Genomic DNA, 12,424 nt, shown 5'->3' with positions numbered 1-12,424 from the left:
GAGAGAGAGAGAGAGAGAGAGAGAGAGAGAGAGAGAGAGAGAGAGAGAGAGAGAGAGAGAGAGAGAGAGAGAGAGAGAGAGAGAGAGAGAGAGAGAGAGAGAGAGAGAGAGAGAGAGAGAGAGGGAGAGAGAGACAGAGACAGAGACAGAGACAGAGACAGAGAGAGAGAGAGAGAGAGAGAGAGAGAGAGAGAGAGAGAGAGAGAGAGAGAGAGAGAGCATGTCCTTCAGTGGGCCAGTGTGACATGTGTCTCAGAGCACCTGGACAACAAGAGAATCTCTTTAATAACAATCAGCTCAACACAAGGCCTGTCTCCCCTACTTAGTTACACCACTGAGCCCTGGACAGGGCCAAAGGAAGGTGTGTATGTGTCCTTCTCCTTTACCCACAGCTGCAAAGAGGCAGTCAACAGGTCAGTCAACAGGTCAGTCAACAGGTCAGTCAACAGGTAAGTCAATAGGTCAGTCAATAGGTCAGTCAACAGGTCAGTCAACATCTCAGTCAATAGGTCAGTCAACAGGTCAGTCAATAGGTCAGTCAATAGGTCAGTCAACAGGTCAGTCAACATCTCAGTCAATAGGTCAGTCAACAGGTCAGTCAATAGGTCAGTCAATAGGTCAGTCAACAGGTCAGTCAACAGGTCAGTCAACAGGTCAGTCAATAGGTCAGTCAATAGGTCAGTCAACAGGTCAGTCAACAGGTCAGTCAATAGTTCAGTCAACAGGTCAGTCAACAGGTCAGTCAACAGGTCAGTCAACAGGTCAGTCAACAGGTAAGTCAATAGGTCAGTCAACAGGTCAGTCAATAGGTCAGTCAATAGGTCAGTCAATAGGTCAGTCAATAGGTGAACAAAGACATGGAAAGAAGGAACAAAGTCATGACTCACTACTCATCCTTCGCTGTCTCTATGCACTCACAGGGTCCTACACACACTGATACTCCAACACACATACAAACACTCACTCCATCATTTGCTCACACACACATAATATGCACATGCATTTATACTGACTCTACACACACTCACATCCACTCACATACAACCATCATTTACGTTGCTGCTACTCTGTTTATCATATATCCTGATGCCTTGTCACCTTACCCCTATACGTATCTACCTCTATTGATCCAGTATCCCTGCACATTGTAAATATGGTATTGGAACTGACCGTGAATATATACTGAACAAAAATATAAACGCAACAATTTCAACAATTTTACTGAGTGACAGTTCATGTAAGGAAATCAGTCAATTGAAATAAATTCACTAGGCCCTAATCTATGGATTTCATATTACTGGGCAAGGGCGCAGCCGATGATGGGCCTGGGAGGGCATAGGCCCTCCCACTGGGGAGCCAGGCCCAGCCAACCAGAATGAGTTTTTCCACACAAATGGCTTTATTACAGACAGAAATACTCCTCAGTTTCATCAGCTGTCCGGGTGGCTTCTCCGGGTGACTGCTCCGGGTGGCTGCTGTCCGGGTGGCTGCTGATGTGGAGGTCCTGGGCTGGTGTGGTTACATGTGGTCTGCGGTTTTGAAGCCGGTTGGACATATTGCCAAATTCTCTAGAATGATGTTGGAGGCGGCTTATGGTAGAGAAATTAACGTTAAATTATCTGGCAACAGCTCTGGTGGACATTCCTGCAGTCAGCATTTCAATTGCACGCTTCCTCAAAACTTAAGACATCTGTGGTATTGTGTTGTGTGACAAAACTGCACATTTTAGAGTGGCCTTCTATTGTCCCCAGCACAAGGTGCACCTGTGTAATGATCATGCTGTTTAATCAGCTTTTTGATATGCCACACCTGTCAGGTGGATGGATTATCTTGGCAAAGGAGAAATGCTCACTAACAGGGATGTAAAAACATTTTGAGAGAAATAAGCTTCATGTGCGAATGGGACATTTCTGGAATCTTTTATTGTTGCGTTTATATTTTATTCAGTGTATAATGCTTTTGTCCATTTCAATTTGTGACACCTACCAATAACCAAACCAAAGATGCAGTTCCATCTTGAGTCTCAGAGTATTGTATGCATGCACGCAAACACACACACACACACACTGAGAACATATCAAATCAAATCAAATCAAACTTTATTTGTCACATGCGCCGAATACAAGTGTAGACCTTACCGTGAAATGCTTACTTACAAGTCCTTAACCAACAGTGCAGTTCAAGAAGAGTTAAGAAAATATATACCAAATACCTAAAGTAAAAAATGATAAAAAGTAACACAATAAAATAACAATAACGAGGCTACATACAGGGGTACCAGTACCGAGTCAGTGTGTGGGGGTAGAGGTTAGTTGAGGTAATTTGTACATGTAGGTGGGGTGAAGTGACTATGCATAGATAATAAACAGCCAGTAGCAGCAGTGAACAAACAAATGTAGGGGGGAGAGGGGTTTATTGTAAATTGTCCGGTGGCCGTTTGATTCATTGTTCAGCAGTCTTATGGCCTGGGAGTAGAAGCTGTTAAGGAGCTTTTTGGACCTAGACGTGGCGCTCCGGTACCGCTTGCTGTGCGGTAGCATAGAAAACAGTCCATGACTTGGGTGACTGGAGTCTCTGACAATTTTATGGGCCTTCCTCTGACACCGCCTATTATATCAGTCCTGGATGGCAGGAAGCTTGGCCCCAGTGATGTACTGGGCCGTACACACTACCCTCTGTAGCGCCTTACGATCAGATGCCGAGCAATTGCCAAACCAGGCAGTGATGCAACCAGTCAGGATGCTCTCGATAGTGCAGCTATAGAACTTCTTTAGGATCTGGGGACCCATGCCAAATCTTTTCAGTCTCCTGAGGGGAAAAGGTTCTGTCGTGCCCTCTTCATGACTGTCTTGGTGTGTTTGGACCATGATAGTTCGTTGTTGATGTGGACACTAAGGAACTCGAAACTCTCGACCCGCTCCACTACAGCCCCGTCGATGTTAATGGGGCCTGTACGGCCCACCTTTTCCAGTAGTCCACGATCAGATCCTATGTCTTGCTCACATTGCAGGAACGGTTGTTGTCCTGGCACCACACTGCCAGTTCTCTGACCTCCTCCCTATAGGATGTCTCATAGTTGTCGGTGATCAGGCCTACCACTGTTGTGTCGTCAGCAAACGTAATGAGAGCGTTGGAGTCGTGTTTGGCCACGCAGTCGTGGGTGAACAGGGAGTACAGAAGGGGACTAAGTACACACCCCTGAGGTGCCCCGGGGTTGAGGATAATTGTGGCAGACATGTTGTTGCCTCCCCTTACCACCTAGGTTTGGCTAGGTGATGAGCTTCGTGGGCACTATGGTGTTGAACGCTGAGCTGTAGTCAATGAACAGCATTCTCACATAGGTGTTCCTTTTGTCCAGGTGGGAAAGGGCAGCGTAGAGTGCGATTGAGATTGCGTCATCTGTGGATCTGTTGGGGCGGTATGCGAATTGGAATGGGTCTAAGGTGTCCAGGAGGATGCTGTTGATGTGAGCACTTCATGGCTACCGACGTGAGTGCTACGGGGCGGTAATATTTTAGGCAGGTTACCTTCGCTTCCTTGGGCACAGGGACTATGGTGGTCTGCTTGAAACATGTAGGTATTACAGACTCGGTCAGGGAGAGTGAAGACACTTACCAGTTGGTCCGCGCATGCTTTGAGTACACGTCCTGGTAATCCATCTGCCCCGCTGCTTTGTGAATGTTGACCTGTTTAAAGGTCTTACTCACATCGGCCACCGAGAGCGTTATCACACAGTCATCCAGAACAGCTGGTGCTCTCGTGCATGCTTCAGTGTTGCTTGCCTCGAAGCAAGCATAAAAGGTATTTAGCTAGTCTGGTAGGCTCTCATCACTGCACAGCTCACGTCTGGGTTTCCCTTTGTAGTCCGTAATAGTTTTCAAGAGCTGCCACATCCAACGAGCGTCAGAGCCTGTTTCTTAATATTAATCCTGTATTGACGCTTTTCTTGTTTGATGGTTCGTCTGAGGGCATAGCGGGATTCCTTATAAGCGTCCGGATTGGTGTTCCGCTACTTGAAAGCGGCAGCTCTAGCCCATAGCTCGATGCGGATGTTGCTTGTGGTTGGGATATGTACGTACGGTCACTGTGGGGACGACGTCGTCGATACACTTATTGATGAAGCCGATGACTGAAGTGGTATACTCGTCAATGCCATTGGATGAATCCCGGAACATATTCCAGTCTGTGCTAGCAAAACAGTCCTGTAGTGTAGCATCCGCATCATCTGACCACTTCCGTATTGAGCGAGTCACTGGTACTTCCTGCTTTAGTTTTTGCTTGTAAGCAGGAATCAAGAGGATATAATTATGGTCAGATTTGCCAAATGGAGGACGGGGGAGAGCTTTGTATGCATCTCTGTGTGTGGAGTGAAGCTGGTCTAGAATGTTTTTCCCTCTGGTGTCCCACCCACCACCCGCCACCCACCACCCGCCAACCCCTCTTTAACGCTCTCTTGGTAGATAGTGTGGTCTACAGCTTATCATAAGTTACTCTACTTCAGGCGAGCAATACCTTGAGACTTATTTAATATTAGACATCGCGCACTAGCTGTCATTGACAAATAGACACACACCCCATCCCCCATCTTACCAGACGTAGCTTCTCTGTTCTGCCGGTGCATGGAAAATCCCGCCAGTTCTATATTATCCGTGTTGCCGTTCAGCCACGAATCAGTGAAACATAAGATATTACAGTTTTTAATGTCCCGTTGGTAGGATAATATTTTTTATTGATCTTTTATATTTTTTATGAATTTTATTTTCCAATGATTGCACGTTAGACAGTAGGACGGATCGCAGTGGGAGTTTCCTCCGCCTTTTCTTCACGCAAATTATGGGGATTTGGGCCTGTTCCCAGGAAAGCAGTATATCCTTGTTAATAAAGGAAAATCTTCTTCCAGTTCGTGGTGAGTAATCGCTGTTCTGATGTCCAGAAGTTATTTTCGGTCATAACAGACGGTAGCACCAACATAATGTACAAAATAAGTAAAAAAATAAGTTACAAACAACACAAAAAAACTAACAAAATAGCACAGTTGGTTAGGAGCATGTAAAACGTCAGCCATCCTCTTCGGCTCCGTCTTAACATATCCAGAGGTTTATATGCAGAATTAAATCCTGTCTCATAACACCAGAAATGAAACATAATCAATGAATCTGATCACTAAATAGCCTCCTGCAGTCAGAAAGGATCTCCTCTCCAGTCATCTGTATTGATAATGACAGATGTTTGTAAACAGAAGAGTCAACCTGGGCTGATACAGCTGTAACCTCATTACTGTGACAGGATCACTTTCATCACTGTTCAGTATAGTTAGCTTACTTACTTTATCGTGTTCTTCCTATTTATTATTATATATCTCGTGTGTTTTTGTTCTACCCAATTATTTTTACTATTACATTGTTATTGATTACAGCATTGTTGGGGTTAGAGCTGCAAGAAAGGCATTTCACTGTACTTGTGCATGTGACATTGAAACTTGACACACTATGTCAGCTCCAAGCTAGAGGATGGTCAAGAAAATATAAGGGTAGAAAACAGAGACATCACAGAGGAAGACAAAGTATTGTGTCCTTACCAGTCCATCTCTGTCTGTTTAGAAGGATAAAGATGCAAAGACAGCTGTTCTCTCTCTTCTCTACCTCCCCTCTCCCCTCCCTCCTCTGTGTACTGCTATGATTGTGTAGAGGACTAACAGAGCAGGGTCGTTAAACAGATAGCGAAATAAGAGATGTGGGTGACATTTAAAACTGTGAGACCATAACACCTGCTGCATTAACCCCCCCTCCTATCTTTCTCTCTTTCTTTCTCTCTCCCCTCAGCCTACGCTGCCTCCCTTAGCCTCTCCTGACCCCTGCTGGTGACATACTGATGTTACATCTTTATTTATTCATGACTGCTGTTCTCTTTTCTGTCAGCAGGTGGCGCTGCTGAACCACTGCCATCTGGAGTGTGTTTGAACAAGTATAATTAATTGGCTGGTCCCTCCTGATGACGTGGATGGAATTGTTTGGTCCTTCCTTAAACCATAGGAAGTCCCACCCAGTTCAAATAAAATAAAATGTTATTGGTTGCTTACACATATTTAGCAGATGTTACGGCAGGTGCAGCGGAATACTTATGTTTCTAACTCCAACAGTTCAGTAATACCTAACAACAAAAAACAATACACACAAATCCAAAACATTAAGAGAAAGGAATTAAGAAATATCAGAATGAGCAATGTCAGAGTCCGGAATATAAAAATATACACGAGTGTACAAAACATTAAGAACACCTGCTCTTTCCATGACATAGATTGACCAGGTGAATCCAGGTGAAAGCTGTAATCCCTTATTCAAAGCTGTGATCCCTTATTGATGTCACTTGTTAAATCCACTTTAATCAATGAAGGGGAGAAGACAGGTTAAAGAAGGATTTTTAAGCCTTGAGAAAATTGAGACATGGACTGTGTATGTGTGCTTGCCATTGAGAGGGTGAATGGGCAAGGCAAAATATTTAAGTGCCTTTGAACGGGGTAGTGTCAAGTTTGTGTCAAGAACTGCAATGCTGCTGGGTTTTTCACGCTCAGCAGTTTCCAGCGTGCATCAAGAATGGTCCACCACCCAAAGGACATCCAGCCAACTTGACACAACTATAGGAAGCATTGGAGTCAACATGGGCCAGCATCCCTGTGGAACGCTTTCGACACATTGTAGAGTCCATGCCCTGAGGAATTGAGACTGCTCTGAAAAAAAGGGGTGCAACTCAATATTAGGTGTTTGTAATATTTTGTACACTCAGTGTACGTATAGGGTTGCACATTTTGGGGAATATTCAGAGGTGGAAACTTTCCGTGGGAATTAACAGGAATATATGGGAATTAATATTAATACCATTTAAATGTAGATGTTTTTGCATTGGATATATTTACCATATCATATGGAGACAGAAACATAAACCTTTTACCTTATCATAAGTAGACATAATTGCAAATGATTAAATCCTTCCAATAGAAATTTTAAAAACGATTTAGTTAGGATCTGAACTTTAATTAAATGAGTTGACTCTTCTCATGGGAGGATTTCACTGAACATCAAAAGAAAGGGATTATTGAATGATCCCCAATGATCCATCGCATCTCCCAAAAATGTTTTCAACATACATCTGTAAAATTATAGTCTAGAAACTAAAGCTTTGGTTGTCTTCCTCTCAGGCTTCCATGTCTTCTCCCCAGACCTCTGTAATGTCCACCTCTTGAACATCAGACTCAGAGGCCTCATATTTACTGTCACTTTCCAACCTTGTTGAGGATGGCTCGTTGTCAGGCTCAAAAAGCCTCAAATTTGCCCGGATGGCCACCAATATTTCAACCCTTGCAGTGGTCAGCCTGTTGCGTGCTTTGGTGTGTGTGTTTCCAAACCAGGACCAGTTGCACTCTGAGGCGGCTGATGTTGGTGAGATTTGGAGGATGATGGAGGCAACAGGGAAAAGAGCCTCAGATCCACAAAGTCCCTTCCACCAGGTGGCTGATGAGATACGTTGGCACGACTGCCATTTTTCATCTCCATCCCAAAGCCCTTGCTTGGAAGTGTACTTCGCCAGACAGCCAAGAACCTTGCCTTCATCTAGGCCAAGGTGGCGAGACATGGTAGTGATGACACCATAGGCCTTGTTGATCTCTGCACCAGACAGGATGCTCTTGCCAGCATACTTGGGGTCCAACACGTACGCTGCGGCGTGTATGGGCTTCAGGCAGAAGTCTGCACGCTTTTTGATGTATTTCAGAACTGCAGTTTCCTCTTCTTGGAGCTATGCTTGGACCAGGGCAGTACGGATTTCTTCTCTTACATCTGAACAGCAGAGTCTGAACAGCAGACAGGATGGCATTGTCTCCCTCAATCCGTGCAATGGCTACTGCTATAGGTTTCAGGAGTTTCAGGCTGCTTACCACTCTCTCCCAAAATACATCGTCCAGGAGGATCCTCTTGATGGGGCTGTCCATATCGGCAGACTGTGATATGGCCATTTCTTGGAGACTCCTTCCCCTCCAGGAGACTGTCAGCTTCAATGTGGTGCTCTTATTCTTCTCACTTTGCCTGGTGAGGTAGATTGCTGTTATAACCTGATGACCCTTCACATACCTAGCCATTTCCGTGGCTCTCTTGTAGAGTGTATCCATTGTTTTCAGTGCCATGATGTCCTTGAGGAGCTTGAGGAGCTCCACTTTAGACCAAGCAGCCTTCATGTTCGCGGCATTGTCTGTCACCAGTGCAAATACCTTCTGTGGTCCAAGGTCATTGATGACTGCCTTCAGCTCATCTGCAATGTAGAGACCGGTGTGTCTGTTGTCCCTTTGTTACGTTCGTCTTGTGGTGCATGAACGGACCAAGGCGCAGCGGGTGATGAATACATACTGAATTTATTTACAACAAGACGAAAACACTAACGAACACTAGAACAAACTACAAAACAATAACCGAAGTCAACAGACTTGAAACAAATGAACTGACATATAGACGAAGAACGCACGAACAGGAACAGACTACCTAAAACGAACGAACAAATGAAACAGTCCCATGTGGAATACACAGACACAGGAACAATCACCCACAAACAGTGAGAACAACCTACCTTAATATGGCTCTCAATCAGAGGAAACGTAAAACACCTGACCTCTAATTGAGAACCATACAAGGCAAACCATTAACCCAACATAGAAAACACATAACATAGACTACCCACCCCAACTCACGCCCTGACCAACTAAACACATACCAAACAACAGAAAACAGGTCAGGAACGTGACACCCTTGTGTCTGTGTTCTTGTAGAATACTGGTTGAGGGGGGAGATGATGTAGTTAATTATTCCTTGCCCACAAACATTTGACCACCCATCAGAGATGATTGCAATGTAGTCTGCTTTCGAGGTCCTTGATGATCTTCTTGGCCTTCCTGTTACACCGGGTGCTGTGAATGTCCTGGAGGGCAGGTAGTGTGACTCTGGAGAGCCCTGCAGTTGCAGACAGTGCAAATTGCCATACCAGGTGGTGATACAGCCCGACAGGATGCTCTCAATGATGCATCTGTTGAAGTTTGTGGGGGTCTTAGGGGCCAAGCCGAATTTCTTCGGCCTCCTGAGATTGAAGAGGTGCTGTTGCTCCTTCTTCACCATATTGTCTGTCTTGATGTACCATTTTAGATTGTCAAGAACGTGTATGCTGAGGAACTTGAAGTTTTCACCCTATCCACTGCCGACCTGTCAGTGTGGATGGGGGCTTGCTCTCTCTACTCTCTCCTGAAGTCCATGATCAGCACCTGTTTTGACATTGAGGGAGAGGTTATTTTCCTGGCACCACTCCACCAGGGCTCTCCCCTCCTCCCTATAGGCTCTCTCATCGTTTTTGGTCATCTGCAAACTTTCTGATTGTGTTGGAGACGTGCATGGCCACGCAGTCATAGGTGACCGGAGTGTAGGACCTAACTTCACCACCGGGGTCAGCCCGTCAGGAAGTCCAGGACCCCACTACTTTACTACTTCAAAATGGTGAAAGTCCTCAATGCCCATGGTAAAACTGCCATTTTGGACACTAGAGTCCTGTATAAATCTCTGTGCCTTGCTCCTCTACAGTCTACATACAGAAACGTTTTAAAAAACAAAATGGCCTGTGATCATTAACCGTACTGTATGAGTGACACCCAATGTCTGTTTCTAAATATTTCTCTAGAAACAGTGAATACGTTTCAGCTGGAAGTTGACACAGCGATGAGAGAGCCTATGGGGAGGAGGGGAGAGCCCTGGTGGAGTGGTGCCAGGAAAATAACCTCTCCCTCAACGTCAGAACGATGGTGCTGATCATGGACTTCAGGAGAGAGTAGAGAGAGCAAGCCCCCATCCACACTGACAGATCGGCAGTGAGCCAGGCAGTGCCTTAAAAAAGGATTCACACTCCTTGACTTTTTCCACATTTTGTTGTGTTACAGCCTGAATTTCAAATGGATTAAAGTGAGATATTTTTTCACTGGCCTAACACACAGTACTCCATCATTTAGATTTACATTTTTTTATTAATTAAATATGAAAAGCTGAAATGTCTTGAGTCAATAAGTATTCAACCCGTTTGTTGTGGCAAGACTAAATACGTTCCAGAGTAAACATTTGGTTTACACTTTACTTGAAACCCAGCGTCATAACACTTTACGACACGGTCATAACCATGTCATAATGTCATTTGGGTCATGATAGTGTTATATTTATACCTGTTAAAATGTGTCCCATGCGTCGAATACAACAGGTGTAGACCTTACCGTGAAATGCTTACTTACAAGCCCTTAACTATATTTTCTTAAAACTACATAGTTGGTTAAGAAAATATTTGGTGCGGCTGATATATATATATATATATATATATATATATATATATATATATATATATATATACACACACACATACAGTGCATTCGGAAAGTATTCAGACCCCTTGACTTTATCCAAAAAATGTGTTATGTTACAGCCTTATTCTAAAATGTATTAAATACAATTTTTTCTTCAGAAATCTACACACAATACGGCATAATAACAAAACGAAAACAGTTTATTTTTTTACATTTTTGCCAATGTATAAAAAAAAAATGAAATAGCTTATTTACATAAGTATTCATACCCTTTGCTATAAGACTCATGACAGTCCGCTTGGAGTTTGCCAAAAGGCACCTAAAAACTCTCAGACCATGAGAAACAAGATTCTCTGGTCTAATGAAACCAAGATTTCTTTAATCTGAATGCCAAGCATCACATCTGGAGGAAACCTGGCACCATCCCTACAGTGAAGCATGGTGTTAGCAGCATCAGGCTATGGGGATGTTTTTCAGCGTCAGGGACTGGGAGACTAGTCAGGATCAAGGCAAAGATGAACGGAGCAAAGTACAGAGAGATCCTTGATGAAAACCTGTTCCAGAGCTCTCAGGACCTCAGACTAGGGCGAAGGTTCACCTTCCAACAAGACAACGACCCTAAGCACACAGCCAAGACAACGCAGGAGTGGCTTCGGGACAAGTCTCTGAATGTCCTTGAGTGGCCCAGCCAGAGCCCGGACTTGAACATCTCTGGAGAGACCTGAAAATAGCTATGCAGCAACGCTCCCCATCCAACCTGACAGAGCTTAAGATGATCTGCAGAGGAGAATGGGAGAAACTACCCAAATACAGGTGTGCCAAGCTTGTAGCATCACACCCAAGAAGACTCAAGGCTGTAATCGCTCCCAAAGGTGCTTCAACAAAGTACTGAGTAAAGGGTCTGAATACTTACGTAAATGTGATATTTCAGTTTTTTATTTTTAATACATTTGCAAAAATGTCTAAATCCTGTTTTTGCTTTGTCCTTATGGGGTATTGTGTGTAGATTGATGATGGGGAAAAAACATGTTATTCTCAAATGTATTAAGGCTGTAACATAACAAAATGTGGAAAAAGTCAAGGGTGTCTGAATACTTTCCGAAGGCACTGTATATATTTACTAATTAAACTAAATGTATATATATTGTGTTATTCTATGGCTGGTTATGGCACCTGCATAAGGGTGTCAAAACCCACATTTATTCAAATGAGTTTTTCCCTGCCAAGAAGTTTCCTTTCTTTGAAAGTTTGTTTCTTAAGTCCTTTGTTGTTGTAATGAATTCTTTAGTCATGTTTTCATAACATTTTAAATAACTTGTAGAAAATACACTGTCATGAAGCATTAAGGCTATACTGCGTCTCTTTAATTGGACTAAGAAAATACACTGTCATGAAGCATTAAGGCTATACTGTGTCACTTTACTTGGACTAAGAAAATACACCTCATGACACTGTCATGAAGCATTAAGGCTATACTGTGTCTCTTTACTTGGACTAAGAAAATACACTTTATGACACTGTCAAGAAGCATTATGACCATCATAATCATATAAGCCAGATAGGCCTATCACGTACATGCCCTGATGTCAGTCATCAGTCAAAAAGAGGGTGTCTTGTTCTGCTCCTGAAATATGCCCCTGCATTCATCCCAGTCATCAGCAACAGAGCACTGGGGTAGGTGCATGTCTGACCTAAATGTGTGCATAATTACAATAATTGAATATGGTACATTTCAGAAAGTGTTATATATCAAACATACTGTTGACAAGTAGGCTATGATGCAATGGAATGTTTTACCTTGTGTGGTAGGTTTTGTGGGTTTTGACACTCTTATGTGGGTGTCATAACCAGCCATAAAATAACACAAAATGTTCTTAAAACTGTCATGACATATATTATGACAAGTTGTCAGTTATGACATTATGATGATGCTGGTTGTCAAGTGTTACCAAGTTGAATAATTTTCTAATCAAGATATGTTATTTTTCATTGTTAGTATTTTGTTTAGATCATTGACAAAAAAAAAAGACAATTAAATCCATTTTAATT

At 43.4% G+C, this 12,424-nt stretch overlaps 1 protein-coding gene across 2 annotated transcripts in view; it reads left to right on the top strand.

The window, feature by feature from the left end:
• LOC129854592 (secretogranin-3-like) overlaps positions 1-12,424 on the top strand; it is a 181,773-nt gene that overhangs the window by 67,336 nt on the left and 102,013 nt on the right. The gene's annotated exons all lie outside the window — the stretch shown is intronic.

This window comes from Salvelinus fontinalis, chromosome 4 (genome assembly GCF_029448725.1).
Source record: "Salvelinus fontinalis isolate EN_2023a chromosome 4, ASM2944872v1, whole genome shotgun sequence".
Classification (NCBI taxonomy): domain Eukaryota; kingdom Metazoa; phylum Chordata; class Actinopteri; order Salmoniformes; family Salmonidae; genus Salvelinus; species Salvelinus fontinalis.
This window is presented reverse-complemented; position numbering and strand designations above follow the sequence as displayed.